We start from the raw sequence: 20,447 nt of genomic DNA on the forward strand, positions 1-20,447 counted from the left end.
ACTCATCAGATCGTTTGGAAAGTAGTCTGTTATCTTTGGGAATGAGAAGGTTCCTGGCCATCACCGCAGCGGTCATATCATTCTTCATCACAGAGTCCCCAACCGTAAGAGGACCAGTAGGGGATAAAAAGGATGGGCGCCATATGTTGTCTTGAGAAGGCATGGCTGCCTTTTCACCAAAGTTCAAGTCAAAACGACGGTCGGATGGGCCAGACATTCTCAGAAATGATGAAGGAGAAATGAGGTAATAAATCTCTGAAGAAAGGGGAAAAATCCTACAAGCAATAACTCTCTAAATGAACTCTCTGCACACAATTGGTGCCCTTATAAAAGATAGGGCAACAGGGCCGTTGGTTCAAAAATCGAAGAGGCACCACTCTCCAGATTCCAAAGAGCCACCATTCTCCGGATTTCGAAGAGGCACCACTTTCCACACGCAACAGCAGCTCTTCGGGTACTACAGATAACTTTGTCAAAAATCTCTGACAAAGTTTAGACACATAAATTTTGAAGGTCCAGCTACCCTACTATTACCCATAAGGGTAAAGGAACGGCACCACTGCTTGATAACTAAAAAGTCCCAATGTGTGTTAACCTCCGTGCTCCGTGGCAAGGCAGACTAGCAAAAATGCCCAACCTTTACTCACATTCAAGAAAACACTCCCAACAAGATTGCTTTCTCAAAAATCAAAGAGGCACCGTTCTCTGAATCTCAAGAGCCAGACACCCAACATGATTGCTTTCTCAAAAATCGAAGAGGCATTGTTCTCTGAATCTCGAGAGTCAGATCCCTGACATGATTGCTTGTTCGAAAACCGAAGAGGCACCTCTCTTCGAACTTCGAGAGCCAAATTTCCTTGGATAAAGCTTGCCTGTAATCTTCACACGCAACATTAGTTTTTCAGATACCACAGACCACTTTTTCAAAGCGCTCTGACAAAGTTAAAACATGTGAAGCTTGTAGCTCCCACTACATTGCTATGACCAAGAAGGGTAAAAGAATAGCATTATTACTTGCTAAAAAATTGAAGAGGCACCGCCCTCCGAATCTCGAAAGCCAGACTTCCAACAGGATTACTTTCTCAAAAATCAAAGAGGCACCGCTCTCCGAATCTCAAGAGCTAGACTCCCAACATGATTGCTTTCTAAAAAATCGAAGAAGCACTGTTTTTCGAATCTCGAGAGCCAGATCCCCGACAGGATTGCTTATTCGAAAACCAAAGAGGCATCGCTCTCTGAACTTCAAGAGCCAGATTTCCTTGGATAAAGCTTGTCTGCAATCTTCACACGCAATATCAGCTTTCTAGATACCACATACCACTTTTTCAAAGTGCTCTGACAAAGTTAATACATGTGAAGCTTGCAGCTCCCACTATATTACTATGACCAAGAAGGGTAGAGGAATAGCATTATTACTTGCTTAAAAATCGAAGAGGCACCGCCCTCCGAATCTCGAGAGCCAGACTCTCAACAGGATTACTTTCTCAAAAATCGAAGAGGCACCACTTTCCGAATCTCAAGAGCCAGACTCCCAATAGGATTGCTTTCTAAAAAATCGAAGAGGCACCGCTCTCTGAATCTCGAAAGCCAGATCCCTGACATGATTGCTTGTTCGAAAACCGAAGAGGCATCGCTCTCCGAACTTCGAGAGTCAGATTTCCTTGATAAAGTTTGTCTGCAATCTTCACAAGCAACATCAGGTTTCCAGATACCACATACCACTTTTTCAAAGTGCTCTGACAAAGTTAAAACACGTGAAATTTGCAGCTTCCATTACATTGCTATGACCAAGAAGGGTAAAGGAATAACATTACTACTTGTTGTTAGGGAGACTCCTATATATGTCGACCTCCATTTTCCACGGACAGGCAGACCTGCAAAAATGCTCAACCCTTCCTCATATCTGAGAGGGCACTTCCAACGAAGCCTTTCGAAATACTCAGCTTTCTTCCCCCCAATAATACCTATGCAAACCAGCCACACCAGAGCAAAAGTATCTCATATCATCAGGGTCAAACGTAAGAGTATCCCATATCATGCTTTTTCCCTGTCTTTTCCTTTGCCCTTGTTCTTACCTGCAAGACAAGGAGAAAGAGAGCAATCAGTCAGCACTTGGGATTAAGCTTCCATTTAGGAACTCACTGCCTGGAACCCCTTGCCTGATTACTTACCTGGCATTGCTCTCGAGTATTCGTCTTCAACATCTTATGCTTCCAGAAAAGATACCACATCTGCCTGAGTAACAGATAGGGCAAGTAAGAAGGATACAAGGAAGCATGTGGAGACAAGCGCAACAGAACACATACCGATTCATCTATTACTTCGTCAACAGAAAAAGTATCCCATATCATCAAGGTCGAACACACTCTTAATTTGATGGACTTGTTTTGACCCTCAAATTCTTGAGTCGGCCTTATACTCTGGAGGAAACCAAAAAATCCTCCAGCCCAGTTCAAGAATAAGCCTGTGGAAAGTTACTTCTTCAAAGCAAAAGTATCTCATATCATCTATTCTTCATTTGCTTCTCCTTATCCTTGTTGCTGTTTACGACACAAGGAGAAGGAGAACAATCAACCGGAAGCCGAAGCCGAACCTCCGATCCAGGTAGCTTGCTTAGAAGTCTGATTACTTACCTTATCTGTTACCTCTTTCGGCAAATCTCCTAGCTCGGCGACTTGGGGGACTCCTACTATAGGGTTTTGTATCGCACTTGACCAAGCCCGAAACTACAAGTAAGCTTCAAGTGAAATTGATACATTACCTTGTGCATCTTCATCGGCTAAAGATAACACCCCTGGATGGAGGAAAAATACTTCCAAAGAAGATGCCACAGCTACGTATGAGACAGATAAGGCAAGTGAAAATGATACCACACTTCGGTACTTATAAGTTTTGTGATTACTCAATGGCTTGGATCTTGCAAGTCCCCAACCGCGGAGCTTCCCTCACTCGGGAACTTAGGGGAGCACTGTTTATACCATACTTGACCAATCCCGAAACTACTGAACACCGGTCAACGTTATACCGTCAAGGACCCAGAAGAGTTTCCCTCTAACCAGGAGGCCAATTACAGCGCAACACGTGTCGACATCAGAAGCCAATCATACCGCGACACATGTCAACATCAGAAGCCAATCACAACACGACACGTGTCAATGTCAGGATGAAACTAGAAACTCTCTTCTATAAATAGAGATCATTCTCTCACAATATTTCCTAATGTCAGTTGTACTAAATCATTCACTTGTACTCACTAAAAGAGAGCTTGAACCTATGTACTGATAAGCTCATATTTATATATATTTTACATAAAATTCACTTGGCTTTTCTTAGTTAGTTCCTTATATTTTTGAGCTATTTACTATGTTTTTATGTTTTGTGTGATTTATCAAGCAAAGAAAAGAAAAGTAGCACAAGTGAATTATTAAGTAACAAATTCGTCAAAACTACCTGTGCAGATTATCTGACTTTGGAAGCATGTTACAAACAGCTCAGAATGAATGAGAGAATGAGCCTTATATGCGTGGAAAGCTACGAATGTCTATTTTCTGGAGCAATTTACGGATTGTTAATCTCATTTTTCTAGAAGAAGTTATGGGCATTGTAACACTGAAAGGTCAGAAAAGGGCTAAGCAGATTTGGCTAATAAAAAGAGAAAGGCAACACATGGGCAAAGGAAACACACACACATGGGCAGAAAATGGGTGGATTGTTGGCTGAAATAATGAAGAACATGTGTCTGCAAATGCAAAGGAAAAACACACACACATGGGCAAAGGAAACACACACACATGGGTAGGAATTGTGTGTGTTTTGTGGTTGAAATGATGAAGCATGTGTGTGTAAATGTAAAGGAAAACATGGCAGAAAATGTGTGTGTTTGGTGGTTGAAATGATGAAGCATGTGTGTGTAAATGTAAAGGGAAAACATGACAACACACACCCACACAAGCGGCACATGCAAAGGAAATGGAGTGGTCCTCTCTTAAGCCTATAAATACCACCTCCCATATTCATAAAAAAAAACAGATTTTGATCCATCTTAGCCGAAACTTCCCACCACCATTCTCTCTAATTTCAGCCAAAAACCACCCCTAGCCACACCACCCATCAATCCTAAACCTTTCCATACCATTCCCCATCCATTCTACACCATAAAAACCACCCAAAACCGTCCAAAACCTCTAGTGCCGCTGCTTGCAAGGAAGGAAAGAGAATGAACATCTTGTGCCGTGCCTATGCCCAAGCCTTGGGAGTGTTGGAGCGTTTCTAGGTGTTTTCTATCTTTGTTTTTAATGTCTAAATTTATGCATCTTTGCTTTGTAAGTATGAGGAACTAAACCCCTCTTAGTTAGGGGGTGATTCGAAACTATGTTCATGCTTGCAATATGATTTGATTACATCCAGTTGTGATTCATAAGTTGTGAATTCAATTTACTTATCCGTTCGTATAAAAACTGATTTGTGTATGTTGGTTGAGAGTGCACGCTTAATTTTCATGCATGAATTTGACGCTAGAATATAAGGGAGTTTCACCTAATCGTTATGAACTTATATTCACAAGTAGTGAAGGTTGCTAGTCACAATCACGTTAAGTAAATTCTTGGCATAAGTTTCATGCAAATCATAGTAACGAGTGCCTCGTCAATGCTTATGTTTTTCATAGAACTTAATGATTCTTGCTTGTATCTCTATTATGCAATTCATGTAGGGAACTTGTAGGGAATGTTTTGGGTTGTCGTATGCAATCATCCAACCTAATAACTTGTGGAAAAACTAAGGGTTAATTAGTGCAATTCACGGTTAATTTGGGGCGTTGAGTATTCATAGTTTATCGAAAAGCAACTGGAAATCGTTTTGTATGCAAGTGTGACATGTGTGGAGAAGAACCTCCTAGCTAGCCTTCCATCCATAAGTTTCATTCAAATTCATTTACAATCTGTTTTGTTTTACAAAGTTTGTTTTGTTTTCAAATTCATCAAGAACCAATCTCCCATTTATTTCAAAGTGTTAGATTAGTTAGTAATCACTTTAGTTTGTGTTTTTAAGTGTCTTGAGTCAAGTCATAACCCAATTTCGTCCAATTTAGTGTTAGGTGTTCAAAACTGCCCAGAAAGTGTTTTTAAGGCAGTTTTGAGTCTTTGGTTGCTGTTTTGAATCTTTTTGTTTATCTTAGTATTTTAAAGTATAGTTTTGCATTCTTTGAGTCTAGTTTAGTGTTTTAAACTTTGTTTTTACATTTTCAAGTTAGTTTCCAAGTGATTTAGCAATCCCTCCTAATCCCCGGCCTAGAACGATCCCTACTTACATACTTTACTACATTTGATAAAAAGAGGGTTTAATTTGTGTGCTTATATATTTCGCATCATATACTTGTGTAAACCCTTCACAATTAATAAGAACTCCTCTACTCCGTGGACGTAGCCAATCTGGTGAACCACGTACATCTTGTGTTTGCTTCCCTGTCTCTATCCATTTACATACTTATCCACACTAATGACCGAAGCAATCTAGTGAACGTCACAAACTTAACACTTTCTGTTGTACCATAGTCCTCGCTGATTTTGTGCATCAACAACTTTTATCAAAGTTTTTGCTTTTATAATTTCCATTCAACTGAAAATTTAAATCAATTTCCAACATTTCAAGTTACTCATATAGTATTTTATATTTAATTTTTCAAGCTAACTGATAGGAGCATATTTATGCGACTTAGTTAGCTTGTTTATTGGCATTTATGTTGTTAATTTGTAGTTATTTTAGTATTTTAAGCTATTTTCGTGTGTTTGTAGGTCCAAATGGTTAATGTGGCAAAGAAGTGCATTTTGGAGCATTTTTGGGCATGGAATGGATAACATATGCTTGGAGCAAAAGGAATGGACGAAATTTGAAGTTTGTGCATCATCCTCTCCTTATAAATAACCATTTTAGCACACTCATTTCACCCAACACATCCACTCATTACAACCATCCAACACATTCACCTACCACTACATCCACTCATTTCACCCAACACATCCATTCACCTACCACTACATCCACTCATTTCACCCAACACATCCACTCATTTCAACCACCCAACACATTCACCTACCACTACATCCACTCATTACCACCACCCACTACATCCTCTCCCTAGCCTATAAATATATCCATCCAAAGACACATTCAGGGGGACAATTTAGGGAGAAGGGAAGAAGACACATTCTGCCGCAAGGCAGAGTCTTTTCTTCTTAACCATTCTACACATTCCCACAACAAAAACACAATTCCATGCACCTTCATTTCCCTTTCCTTGCCGTGATCTCCATCCAACCTAAACACATTCAGCCATTCCTCCATACAAACAAACCTTTAAACACTCACCAACACCTTGTGTCGTAGCAAAGGAAGGGAAGGAAAGTGCTTGGACATGCTTGCTGTCCAACTTGGATCGTTGGAGCGTTTAGGTGTTTTCTTTCTTTTGTTTCTAATGTTTAAATTCATTTTCTTTTGTTTTTTTGTGAATATGAGTGGCTAAACCCCTCTTGGCTAGGGGTGATTTCAAAGCCATGATTATGTGTGTGATATGATTTGATAAATTCCAGTTATGAACTCTTGAATCGTAAATGCAATTGGCTTAACTATTTGATTGATAACTTATTTGTATTTGTTAATTAAGGGTCGACACTTAATTGGCATGCATAAATCCGTTGCTAGAATATAAGAAAGTTTCATATAATCGTTACAAACTTATATTCATAAGTAGTGGAGGTCGCTTATAAACGATCGCATTAAGTTCAATTCCTAGCATAAGTGACATGATGTCAATTCCTTTTTTGTCAATGCTTATAATTTTCATTAAACATAATGATCTTTTATTGTATCTCTATTATGATGTCATGTAGGGAACTTTCGAAGAATGTTTTGGGTTGTCGAATGATGTCATCCAATCCAATAAAACAAGGAAAATCTGAAAGTTAACTAGTGATGTCACGGTTAATTTGGAGCATTGTCGTTCATAATTCAATGAAGTAGTAACTGGAAATCGAGTTATTTGCATACATGTCATGTGTGGAGAAAAAGCCTCTAGCTATTCCATCCATCATCTTATTTCTCAAATTTGTTTTACAATCTGTCTAGTTTTTCATACTTGTTTGTTTGTTTCAACTTCGTCCAAAACTCAATCCCCCTTTACTTTAGTGTGTCTAATTAGTTAGAATCTGTTTTAATTTGTGTTTTTAAATGTTTTGATTCAAGTAAAAGTCAATTTTCGTCCAAAGTCATTCCTAGTGTCTTGTTTAAGTTTATTTGGTTGTTTTAAACTGTTTTGAGTATTTTAAGTTTGCTTTGAGTCTTGTGAGTCTTGTTAAGTGTTTTTAAATTTAGTTTTATGTTTTTGAGTCAGTTTAGAGGTTATTAGCAAGCCCTCCTAATCCCCGGTCTAGAACGATCCTTACTTATACTTGTACTACAATTGTCAAAAAAGGATTAAATTTGTGTGTTAAAATAATTTTCGCACCACTAACCATGTATTATAACAATGCGTTACTTGAGATACCAACCCAATAACATTTGGAGTTTAAGTAAGCTCTTCACAACCGAAAAATCTTAACTATAATCAATTTCACGTAGTGAATGAGACAATTAGTTTGCTCTACCTCTTCATTCCTCACAACATTCTAGAAGCTTCACATCAAAAGTATAGTGAAATAAAAAATAAAAAAAAAACCACAACAAAAGTGAACAAACAAATACTCCCAAAGAAGAAGGTGACAAGTAGTCGTAAATGTGCAATTTTGTCGGTAGAATACTTTGGTGCTAATTGCAAATTTGCAATGATTGTGACGACAGCGGTGTGCAATAGTGTTGAAAAATGGTTATGGTAAAATCAAATATTTGAAGGCTTGAAGCATCCCTCGCTATATTATTTTCATTAATCATTTTTCTTTGCATACAATATATTTATACATAGCATGTTATACAATATTATTGAATTGATAGTTACATGACGGCGTTACGTTAGCATTGCCGCCAAAATATTTGTCAAAGAAAAATCCACAATTAGAGGAAAACACATTGAATTGACAATCAAGTGACTGACACCACTCATTGTAACACCAAAACGATCACCTTAATTGTAACATGCATGTTCATATATAAATATCATTCTATCCCCCGAAGGTGAAATATTTGTTTTTTTTTTTTTTTTTTTTTTTTTTTTTTTTCCATTCGAATGGTATTATCTACCTTTTAAATATAAGTATTCACATGTCAAAAGATGAGGACATTTTTTTTTATGGTTGATATGTCAAAAAAACGCCTTCCCAAGAGTAGTCACGTGTCATGTTGTCAACTTTTATAACGAAAGTTACTTTATGCCCTTACTAAATGCACATTCACAAGGATATGGAGAATGGAGAGCTTAGGGATCATTTTGACATGAAAAATGTTAAAGGACCAAAGTGAAGAAACCTCAAAAGTTAAGGGGAAATTATGGAAATCCCCCCCTCCCCCTCTTCAAAGTTTAAATTTTAAAGAAATTAAATTCAGACACGTGTCAAAGGGAGAGACGGCGAGGGAGAATTAGAGGCTGGCAAATCTCCCAGTATGATAAAACAGTACGGAAATGTTTAGCCATGAGGTCAGTAGCAGTAACCAATTGGAGGTTGCAGTGGATTGTAATATTCTTCTTCTCCTAGGATGTGCTACCGCAAATGCATATTCTCAAGTTGAGTGAATTTTCTCATAGACTCTCTGGCCAAAAAAAAAAAGATAATCGTGGCTTGCCACCAGTTTCTTTTAAAAAAATAAAAAATAAAAAATAAAAAATAAAGCTTATCATCCTCCTCTCACGCTTTCTGAACCTCTCAAAAATGTAACTCTTCATCTTCTTCTTCTTCTTGGTACTTGCCATCAAAGCCTTTCTACTCCAGAAGGGACTCTCAGGAACCCCAACAAAACGGTGACGCCAATGGTCTGTAAGGAATTAGTATAATCTTTTGGTTAATCAATACTATAGTTAACTTATCAGTGTTTGGATGTAAGAATTACTTCATGTGAAGTTTTAGTGTGGTCATCACTTGGCTCTTGGTACTGTTTGGAACTTTTGGATGAGTTAGATTTACCATTTTTTCGTCTTTGGGGTTTTTGAAGGAAGTTGAGGTCAATCCAAAATTCATAAATTGGGGTGTGACCTAACTCGTTACAAAGTCCCTGAGATAATTCTTCACATTCTCACAATTTTGTTCGTTCATATACACTAGAACAAAACAGTTCATCTACCACGTCAATTCTATCATGGGCATATATAGCTAGTGGTAAAAACTATTCAATTACTACAGCCAAGTTTAACTCGTGGTAGATAACATTAATCCACCACGGTCAAATTTTGGCCCGTTGTTAAAAATGAATAATCTACAACGGACATTTAAATCTGTAATGAAATATCATAATTACCACATGATATGCTCGTAGTGGTTACTTCAAACTACCACATCATCTTTTTTGAATTCACCACACCTTTAGCCTGTGTTGGATGATTTTATCATTCATAATTGAAAGCATTTGGAAGAAGCGGGAGATTAAAAATTTGAAGGGCTGCCAAAATTTTGGCTTGGCGCCCAAAATCTCAACTCCTTATTTTCAAAGAGAGCGCATTAGCTCTCCCTCCTTCTTTTCATTTCTCTCTCGCAGCTTCTCTGCCTTTCCTCTTCAAAAATTTCCAAACGCCTCCACCTCTGCATTCCTGAGCCCAATTCCACCTTTTCGGAATTAGAAACAAAACCATCTCTAATTGCAAACCTGGCAAGTTCCTCGCGAACTCGTCCTCCCTTTCGTCGACTGCGCACCCAAGTCCATGGCTTTTTCTGTAAGGTAAAAATCCCAAAGCTTGTTCCAATATGCTTATGTATTTGTTCTGTATATGAAAATCCATACAAGAATTTTCTAAAATTCGATCACGGCGGTGGCTCCAGCGGGTCTTATTTAGATGATAGGTATGGGGGATACAACCTAAGCCGATCCAATTTGGGTCCGGATCCATATGGGAAGCGGTATAATGCAGGTCTCGATGCGGTATGGCGACAATGTTTATGCTTACGGAGGTGATAAGGTAGAGTTGTATGGAGCTCGCGGCACCGCACCAAAGTCGTCAAGTTCGACTTTGTTTGATGATTACGGGAAGTCGATCAGTGTCCCATATGGGAAAACCACATCTGTGAGCTCGAACAAGATCGTCCGGGCAGTACCCAAGGTCGATACGCAAGAGGACGCGAAGTGTGGGGTGCAGAAGTTTCGGGTCAAGCTATTGGCTGAAAGTGGAGGGCAGAGCACTATGGATGTCCTTTGCTAGATATGAACAATGCGATGCTGTGTTCTATATAAGTAAAATTTTAACTTTAATTAGAAGCATATAGTTAGTTTCTATTGTGTTTACTGTGATTGGATTTTCACATTGTTAATTTTCACTTGTAATTATGTTGATGTGGGAACGGATTAGTTCCGTTATGTCGTTCAATGCCACTAATTTCAACAACTTAACTTTGTAGCTTAGGTTAGAACTGTAATTGGGAGCCTTAGCAGAAGAAATCATGTTTTCACATAAATGTTACTCTAACACTATGGCCTCTTGGTCTATGTTGGAATGGATTACCAAGGTAAGAGTTATAAAAACACCAACTTGGACTCACCTATTTTTGAAATGCATATTATCATGAAGCTGTTTCTGGTATTCCTTGGGATGATCATCTTTATGTTGGTTTATAGTATGGGTAGTGTTTAGAATGCCATCCATTGCTCTTGTTTAGTTCCTTCCCCTTGCTTTCTTTCAAATCATTCATATTCATTTTGCTTTAGCATCAAGTTCGTTAAGGAACTTTTAATTTATGTCTTGAGGTAAAAGTAATTTGTATGTTTATTTTTCTTCTCATGCAGAAAACTGACCCATCTACCTTCGCCTTTTAGTAAAAGAGCTCTGTGGATATTGAGCCAAGGCGTATTAGATTGCAGTCAAATAGTTACACTGCCAACACCTTTTCGATACAGTGACTGCTGCAACTGTACAGGTTGGAAACTTGGGAATTTTGTCTTTCCCCTTGTCCTAAAAAAATAATGGTCCCCCTTATTTATTGACAACATGTAATTAATTAGGGCCTAGGTGATGCTTTCCTTGTTTCTGCTCCTGCTATTTGACATGTTGTCATGTAGTAAGTATAAACATTGATACTTGTTTTGAGATATATGTGATGCTTTGGTTCTATGTGAAAATTACTGAAGGTGGGCTGGAACTTCTTTTCGAACGACTCCACTCAAAGTTGTTTGGGAGCATATGCTCCTATCAACTTTACACGGGACACACAAAAGAAGTACTTTGATCCTATTAGACGGGGGAGGGTGAAGAAGCTAGGACAGAAGGGTAGAGTTCAAGAGAGCAAAATGCGTTTAGGAACGTGGAATATAGGAACCTTAACGGGAAAATCTATGGAAGTAGTGGAAGTTATGGTGAGGAGAAGGATAAATATTATGTGCCTACAAGAAACTAAGTGGGTTGGTAGTAAGGCAAAGGATCTAGAAAACTCAGGGTTTAAACTTTGGTATTCGGGCACAAATAGAACGAGAAACGGTGTTGGCATCATCGTGGACAAGACCTTGACACAAGATGTTGTAGATGTCAAGAGGGTAGGAGATAGAATCATGGCAATCAAGATTGTAATAGGACAAGAACTTATCAATGTGATTAGTGCGTACGCACCTCAAGTAGGGTTGGATACGAGTTCGAAGGAGAAATTTTGGGAAGACCTTGGAGACTTGGTGCAAGGAATTGCTCAGACGGAGAAGTTATTTATAGGAGGAGATCTAAATGGACACGTGGGCAGGGAGACAGGCAACTATGGAGGTTTTCATGGTGGCCATGGTTTTGGGGAGAGAAACGAGGATGGGGAAGCTATCTTGGATTTTGCAATGGCATATGATCTCTTCTTAGCCAACACCTTCTTTAAGAAGAGAGAAGAACATGTGATCACCTACAAGAGTGGGTCGTCAAAAACACAAATAGATTTTCTTCTAATGAGGAAAGGGGATCGTATAACTTGTAAGGATTGCAAAGTTATACCAGGAGAGAGCGTGGCTAATCAACATCGCTTGTTGGTGATGGATGTACATATCAAAAGAGGGAGACAAAAGAACAAGACTTGGAAGTGCCCAATGACTAGATGGTGGAATCTAAAAGAAGAAAAACAAGCCATTTTCAAAGAGAAGGTAATCACCCAATGTGTGTGGGATAGAGAGGGGGAAGCTAGCCAAATGTGGGATTCCATGGCTAGTTGTATCCGAAAAGTAGCAAAAGAGGTATTAGGAGAGTCCAAGGGCTTTGCCCCACACCAAAAGGAATCTTGGTGGTGGAATGAGGAGGTACAAACAAAGGTGAAGGCTAAGAAGGAATGTTGTAAAGCCTTATACAAGGAGAGGACCGATGAAAATGGTGAAAAGTATAGAAAAGCGAAGCAAGAGGCGAAGAAAGCGGTCAGAGAAGCTAAGTTAGCGGCTTACGACGATATGTATAAACGACTAGATACCAAAGAAGGAGAGTTGGATATCTATAAACTAGCTAGAGCAAGGGAAAAGAAGACAAGGGACCTAAACCAAGTGAGGTGCATCAAGGATGAGGATGGAAAGGTTCTTGCTACAGAGAACGCGGTTAAAGACAGATGGAGAGGTTATTTTCATAATCTTTTCAATGAAGGACATGAAAGGAGTGCTTCTTTAGGGGAGTTGAGTAACTCAGAAGAGTGTAGAAACTACTCTTTTTATCGTCGAATCCGGAAGGAAGAAGTGGTTGTAGCTTTGAAGAAGATGAAGCATAGAAAAGCAATAGGCCCAGACGATATACCAATCGAAGTGTGGAAAGTTTTGGGAGAGACAGGTATAACATGGCTCACTGACATTTTCAATAGGATTTTGAAAACGAAGAAGATGCCAAATGAGTGGCGAACGAGCACTTTGGTGCCTATCTACAAGAATAAGGGCGACGTACAAAATTGCATGAACTATAGGGGTATTAAGTTAATGAGTCATACAATGAAACTCTGGGAGAGAGTCATTGAGCATAGATTGAGGCAAGAGACACGGGTTTCGGACAACCAATTCGGGTTCATGCCAGGGCGCTCAACCATGGAGGCAATCTATCTCTTACGAAGACTGATGGAAAGATATAGAGATGGGAAAAAGGATTTACACATGGTCTTTATAGATTTGGAAAAAGCGTATGATAGGGTCCCAAGAGACATTCTTTGGAGGATCTTAGAGAAGAAAGGAGTACGAGTAGCATATATCCAAGCTAAAGGATATGTATGAAGGAGCAAAGACTGCCGTAAGAACTCATGAAGGACAAACCGAAAGCTTTCCCATAACTGTAGGATTACATCAAGGCTCATCCTTAAGTCCTTACCTTTTTGCGTTGGTAATGGATGAGTTAACAGGACATATTCAAGATGATATTCCTTGGTGTATGCTTTTCGCAGACGATATAGTGTTGATAGATGAAACTCAGGAAGGGGTAAATGCAAAGCTTAACCTTTGGAGAGAAGTGTTGGAATCTAAAGGTCTTCGCCTAAGCCGATCAAAGACAGAATATATGGAGTGCAAGTTCAGTGCAGATGGAGGCCAAAACGAGTTAGGGGTGAGGATCGGAGATCAAGAAATACCAAAGAGCGACCGTTTTCGTTACCTAGGATCTATCTTGCAAAAGAACGGAGAATTAGATGGAGATCTCAACCATAGAATACAAGCTGGATGGATGAAGTGGAAGAGTGCATCTGGCGTGTTGTGTGACCGCCGTATGCCACTGAAGCTCAAGGGAAAATTTTATAGGACGGCAATAAGGCCGGCGATGCTGTATGGCACAGAATGTTGGGCGGTGAAGCATCAACACGTACACAAAATGGGTGTAGTGGAGATGAGGATGCTTCGTTGGATGTGTGGGCACACGAGAAAGGATAAGATTAGGAATGAGGATATCCGGGGTAAAGTAGGAGTAGCCGAAATTGAAGGAAAGATGAGAGAAAATCGGTTACGGTGGTTTGGACATGTGCAAACCGAGAAGTTTTCCTCACTCGAAAAATTAAGGGAACACTACCCCAACCTACATGCTCCACTCAGAAAGCTTCAACATACAAGCTTCAACAAAAGAAAATTCAAAGAACTTAGCGAAGAAGGCTTTGGTGTATTTAACACAATACGTTGAAATGAAGGAAAACTTATTTATTGATATCCCCGATAAGCTACAAATATGTACATATACATGAGTCAAAATAAACAAACAAGATGGAGCCTTCACAAAGGTTGCTTAGGAGAAGTCTCAGCAGTCGGTAGAGCCCCAGAAAGAGAAGGCATCGGAGGGGGATCATTCGGAGCCTCAGTACTGGACAGAACCCTAGAAGGAGGAGGCATCAGAGGTTGATCATTTGGAGCTTCATTACGCGGTACAGCCCCAGAAGAAGAAGGCAATAAATGCCTTTGGAACAAACCCACAAATCTCTGATGATCAAGTAAAACCTGACCATCAGTTTCCTTCATCTGGTCAAGCTTCCTCTTCATGTTTGTAGCATAGTCATGTGCGAGCCGGTGCAACTGTTTATTCTCATGCTTGAGCCCTCTAATCTCCTGTTTGAGACTCATCACTTCGGCCGCCAATGATTCAACTTGGCGGGTTCGAGCAAATAGGCGTTGGGCCATATTAGACACAGAACCTGCACACTGAACACTGAGAGCCAGTGAATCCTTAACAGCTAACTCATCAGACCGTTTGGAAAGTAGTCTGTTATCTTTGGGAGTGAGAAGGTTCCTGGCCACCACCGCAGCGGTCATATCATTCTTCATCACGGAATCCCCAACGGTAAGAGGACCAGTAGGGGAGACGAAGGATGGGCGCCATATGTTGTCTGGAGAAGGCGGGGCTGCCTCTTCAACAAGGTTCAAGTCAAAACGACGGTCGGAGGGGCCAGACATTTTCAAAGGTATTGAAGAGAGAAGAGGTCGGACAAATCAAGATCTTAGAAGTGCAAGAATGGAGCTTCTACTGGTGGAGATTCAAGTGTGCTTTGGAACTTAATGCCAGCCCCTATAAAAAGCTGCACTCGACGGAGCTTCAGACATCGAAGAGGCGCCTGCTCAGAAATCGAAGAGGCGTTTGCTTTCTCAAAAGCTGGGCTGCTTAGAGACCACGAGGGTTGATCTCATAAATCGAAGAGGTGTTTGCTTTCTCAAAAGTTGGGCTGCTCAAAGACCACGAAAGCCGATCTCAGAAATCGAAGAGGCGCTCGCTTCCTCAAAAGCTGGGCTCCTCAGAGACCACGAGGGCCGATCTCAGAAATCGAAGAGGCACCTACTTTTCCAGCCTTGTCAGCACCTGTCACACGCACACTCAGCTTTGCGGAAATTATGGGTATTCTGTCGAAGACTTCTGGGGAAGTAGAAAACACATGAATCTTACTGTCCAATCACCCACTTCCCACACGCAGCAATAGCTCATGGGTACCACAGATAACTTTGCCAAAGTTCTCTGCCAAAGTTGAGCACGTGAAGCTTGCAGCTCCCACTACATCGCTCTGACCAAGAAGGGTAAAAGAATAGCAAAGAAACAGCACTAACAAAGTTTAGACCCATAAATTTTGAAGGTCTAGCTACCATATTATTACCCACAAGGGTAAAGGAACAGTACCACTGTTGGATAATTGGAAAGTCCCTGTGTGTCAACCTCTGTGCCTCGTGGCAAGGTAGACTAGCAAACATGCCCAACCTTTACTCACATTCGAGAAAACACTCCCAATAAGATTGCTTGCTCCAAAATCGAAGAGGCACCGTCCTCCGAATCTCGAGAGCCAGACTCCCAACATGACTACTTTCTCAAAAATCGAAGAGAGGGTAAAGGAACAGTACCATTGCTGGATAATTGGAAAGTCCCTGTGTGTCAACCTCTGTGCTTCGTGGCAAGGTAGACTAGCAAACATGCCCAACCTTTACTCACATTCGAGAAAACACTCCCAACAAGATTGCTTGCTCCAAAATCGAAGAGGCACCGCCCTCCGAATCTCGAGAGCCAGACTCCCAACATGATTACTTTCTCAAAAATCGAAGAGACACTGCTCCCCGAATCTCGAGAGCCAGACCCCTAGCATGATTGCTTTCTCAAAAATCGAAGAGGCATCGTTCTCCGAATCAATCGAAGAGGCGCTCGCTTTCTCAAAAGCTGGGCTGCTCAGAGACCACGAGGGCCGATCTCAGAAATCGAAGAGGCACCTTCTTTTCTAGCCTTGTCAGCACCTGTCACACGCACACTCAGCTTTGCGGAAATTATGGACATTCTGTTGAAGACTTCTGGTGAAGTAGAAAGCACATGAATCTTACTGTGCAATCACCCACTTCCCACACGCAACAATAGCTCATGGGTACCACAGATAACTTTGTCAAAGTCTCTGCCAAAGTTGAGCACGTGAAGCTTGCAGCTCCCACTACATCGCTCTGACCAAGAAAGGTAAAAGAATAGCAAAGAAACAGCACTAACAAAGTTTAGACACATAAATTTTGAAGGTCTAGCTACCATATTATTACCCACAAGGGTAAAGGAACAGTACCACTGCTGGATAATTGGAAAGTCCCTGTGTGTCAACCTCTGTGCTTCGTGGCAAGGTAGACTAGCAAACATGCCCAACCTTTACTCACATCCGAGAAAACACTCCCAACAAGATTGCTTACTCCAAAATCGAAGAGGCACCGCCTTCCGAATCTCGAGAGCCAGACTCCCAACATGATTACTTTCTCAAAAATCGAAGAGACACTGCTCCCCGAATCTCGAGAGCCAGACCCCCACCATGATTGCTTTCTCAAAAATCGAAGAAGCATCGTTCTCCGAATCTCGAGAGCCAGATACCACATACCACTTTTTCAAAGTGCTCTGACAGAGTTAAAACATGTGAAGCTGGCAGCTCCCACTACCGTGCTATGACCAAGCAGGGTAAAGGAATAGCATTACTACTTGTTGTTAGGGAGACTCCTATATATGTCGACCTCCATCCCCAACGGACAGGCAGACCTGCAAAAATGCTCAACCCTTCCTCATATCTAAGAGGGCATTCCCAACGAAGCCTTTCGAAATATTCAGCTTTCTTTCCCCCCGATAATACCTCTGCAAACAAGCTATACTAGAGCAAGAATATCTCATATCATCAGGGTTAAAAGCAAGAGTATCCCATATCATGCTTTTTCCCTGTCTTTTCCTTTGGCCTTGTTTTTACCTGCAAGACAAGGAGAAAGAAAGCAATCAGTCAGCACTTGAAATCAAGCTCCCAGCCAGGAACTGACAGCCTGGAACCCCTTACCTGATTACTTACCTGGCATTGCTCTCGAGTACTCATCTTCAACATCTTATGTTGCCAGGGAAGATACCACATCTGCTTGAGGAACAGATAGGGCAAGTGCGAAGGATACAAGGAAGCATGTGGAGACAAGCGTAACAGCACACGTGCCGATCCATCCATTACTTTGTCAAAAGCAAAAGTATCCCATATCAGCAGGGTCGAACGTACTCTAGATTTGATGGACTTGTTTTGACCCTCAAATTCTTCAGTCGGCCTTATACTCTGGAGGAAACCAGAAAACCCTCCAGCTCAGTTCAAGAATAAGCCTGTGGAAAGTTACTTCTTCAAAAGCAAAAGTATCCCATATCATCTCTTCTCATTTTTCTTCTCTTTATCCTTCATGCTGCTGCAAGATGGGGAGAAGGTGAACAATCAGCCGGAGCTCTGATTGCTTACCTTGTCTGTCACCTCTTTCAGCAAATCCCCTAGCTCGGCGACTTGGGGGACTCCTACTACATGGTTTGTATCGCGCTTGACCAAGCCTGAAACTACAAGTAAGCTTCAAGTGAAATTGATACATTACCTTGTGCATCTCCACCAGTTAAAGATACCACCCCTGGATGGAGGAAGAGTACTTCCAGAGAAGCTGCCACATCTACCTATGAGACAGATAAGGCAAGTCAAGATGATACCACACTCCGATACTTAGAAGTTTCGTGATTACGAGATCATTCTCCCACAATATTTCCTAATGTCATTTGTACTCTAATGTCATTTGTACTAAATCATTCACTTGTACTCACTAAAGGAGAGCTTGAACCTATGTACTTGTGTAAACCCTTCACAATTAATGAGAACTCTTCTATTCTGTGGACATAGCCAATCTGGGTGAACCACGTACATCTTGTGTTTGCTTTCCTATCTCTATCCATTTATATACTTATCCACACTAATGACCGGAGCAATTTAGCGAAGATCACAAAAAGCGACCGTTTTCGCTACCTAGGATCTATCTTACAAGAGAACGGAGAATTAGATGGAGATCTCAACCATAGAATACGAGCTGGATGGATGAAGTGTAAGAGTGCATCCAGCATGTTGTGTGACCGTCGTAGGCCACTGAAGCTCAAGGGAAAATTTTATAAGACGGCAATAAGGCCAGCGATGTTGTATGGCACAGAATGTTGGGCGGTGAAACATCAACACGTACACAAAATGGGTGTAGCAGAGATGAGGATGCTTCGTGGGATGTGTGGGCACACGAGAAAGGATAAGATTGAGAATGATGATATCCGAGGTAAAGTAGGAGTAGCCGAAATTGAAGGAAAGATGAGAGAAAATCGGTTCCGGTGATTTGGACATGTGCAAAGAAGGCCGACTGACGCTCCGGTTCGAAGATGTGACTACGGGACAGAGGTTCAGGGCCGAAGGGGTAGAGGAAGACCTAGGAAAACTTTGGAAGAGACTCTAAGAAAAGGCTTAGAGTACTTGGATCTAACGGAGGACATGACACAAAACCGAGCGCAATGGCGTTCTAGGATTCATATAGCCGACCCCACTTAGTGGGAAAAGGCTTTGTTGTTGTTGTTGTTGTTGTTGCATGTTTGGCCCTCTTTATTAAATTATATGCTTTTATTGAAGATCTGAATGATGCATAATATGGTTCATGTTTATGTCCACAAGACTGTTTAACCTTATCAGAGAGATTTTGAATGTTGATTATCTTTAGTGATGTATTGTTCTTACCCCTTGTTACTCAGCTTAAGGAAATGGGTGGAAGAATCAGGCCAACAGAATCGGTAAGGCCAAGCGAACGGTCTACAAAGAGAAAGAAGGGATTAACCGATTGAATAAACATTATAAAACCGTGAAATGTGGAAAAAGATCATTGGGTAATATTAGCTTGCCTTCCTTCCACTTTTGTTCGTTTCAAAAGAATGATATAAACGTGGTAGTGCTCTATATGTCTCCATGTACACCTTTCAATATAGGATATGACTGTTGCAGTTCTTTTGGTAAGTAATACAATAATCTTGTTCTACTCTTTCTTATTTCGTTACTATTGTATTTTAGGTCCCCGATGAGGTAGTTACAAAATGCACGGCATGTGGGTTAGATTTTGGGGCTTTATAGATCATAGGGAGGCGGAATAAATCTCCAACGAACTAAGAATGGTGTAAAACAGGTTCCCAATTCCAGTTACCAGGTTTCCAAATCATCTCCTCAGGTATGAAACTGATTTTGTTTAACTTGTCTTGATGTCTTCAACTGGAGAAATAGAATCAACAAATCCTGAGGTGAAAGTTCATCACATGGTGCTTGGTCCTGATTGCTAGAAAGTTTGGGTCTGTTGTCAGAGTGGGGAATATATCTTTGTACCGCCATACAAGTGAATTTCGTGTCCTGGAGGATGCCATATCTAGTACAATTGCTTGGCTATCAAAGTACATCCGAGTTAGAGAGTAATTTTAGTTCGTACTTAGACTAGAAAATGGTACTTTGGCACTACATGGATAGTACTTTACGGCTTCCATTGTTTATGTATTCATTTGGAAACTCAAGTATTTTTAAATTATGTTATAATATTATCAAGTATTTTTATGTAGTTATTATATTGTAGTAAATATGCAATTTTGTTGGTTATTCTGTACTAAAATAAATAAATACAGATATATATATTTGTTAAATAGTTTTTTTTTTTAATTTTGGAAAATAATTTATAACGGGCATTAGCTGTGGTCAATTAGTAATCGACAACAGCATTAGCACGTGATGTTAGATCTCAATCTACCACAGGTACAATCCATGGTTATATTGCATTTTACAACAAACATAACCCGTGGTAGAAACTGAGATTTTTTATCATATCTAGAATACTAATGGGCACAATGTTCATGGTGGATTGCAATTTATCACGGGCATTCACCATGATAGATGAGCTTTTTTCTTCTAGTGATACAATGAGTTGCATGCTTTGCTAATTAAACTAAAGAATACACTAGGGATGGAAAGTGAGATTTATGTCCTACCATTATGCTTATGGATGATCAGATAATCATGTTTTAAGGTAAATAAGAGAGAGTATCACAATCACCTCATCACACCAAAGCAGCA

At 40.4% G+C, this 20,447-nt stretch overlaps 1 long non-coding RNA gene across 1 annotated transcript; it reads left to right on the forward strand.

Moving 5' to 3' along the window:
- The first annotated feature begins 10,503 nt into the window (after window positions 1-10,503).
- On the forward strand, window positions 10,504-19,670 carry LOC126619973 (uncharacterized). Its single transcript, XR_007622211.1, has 3 exons — window positions 10,504-11,045; window positions 19,094-19,225; window positions 19,407-19,670. It is a non-coding gene; the product is annotated as an uncharacterized LOC126619973 (long non-coding RNA).
- The last annotated feature ends 777 nt before the right edge of the window (window positions 19,671-20,447 follow it).

This window comes from Malus sylvestris, chromosome 4 (genome assembly GCF_916048215.2).
Source record: "Malus sylvestris chromosome 4, drMalSylv7.2, whole genome shotgun sequence".
NCBI lineage: Eukaryota > Viridiplantae > Streptophyta > Magnoliopsida > Rosales > Rosaceae > Malus > Malus sylvestris.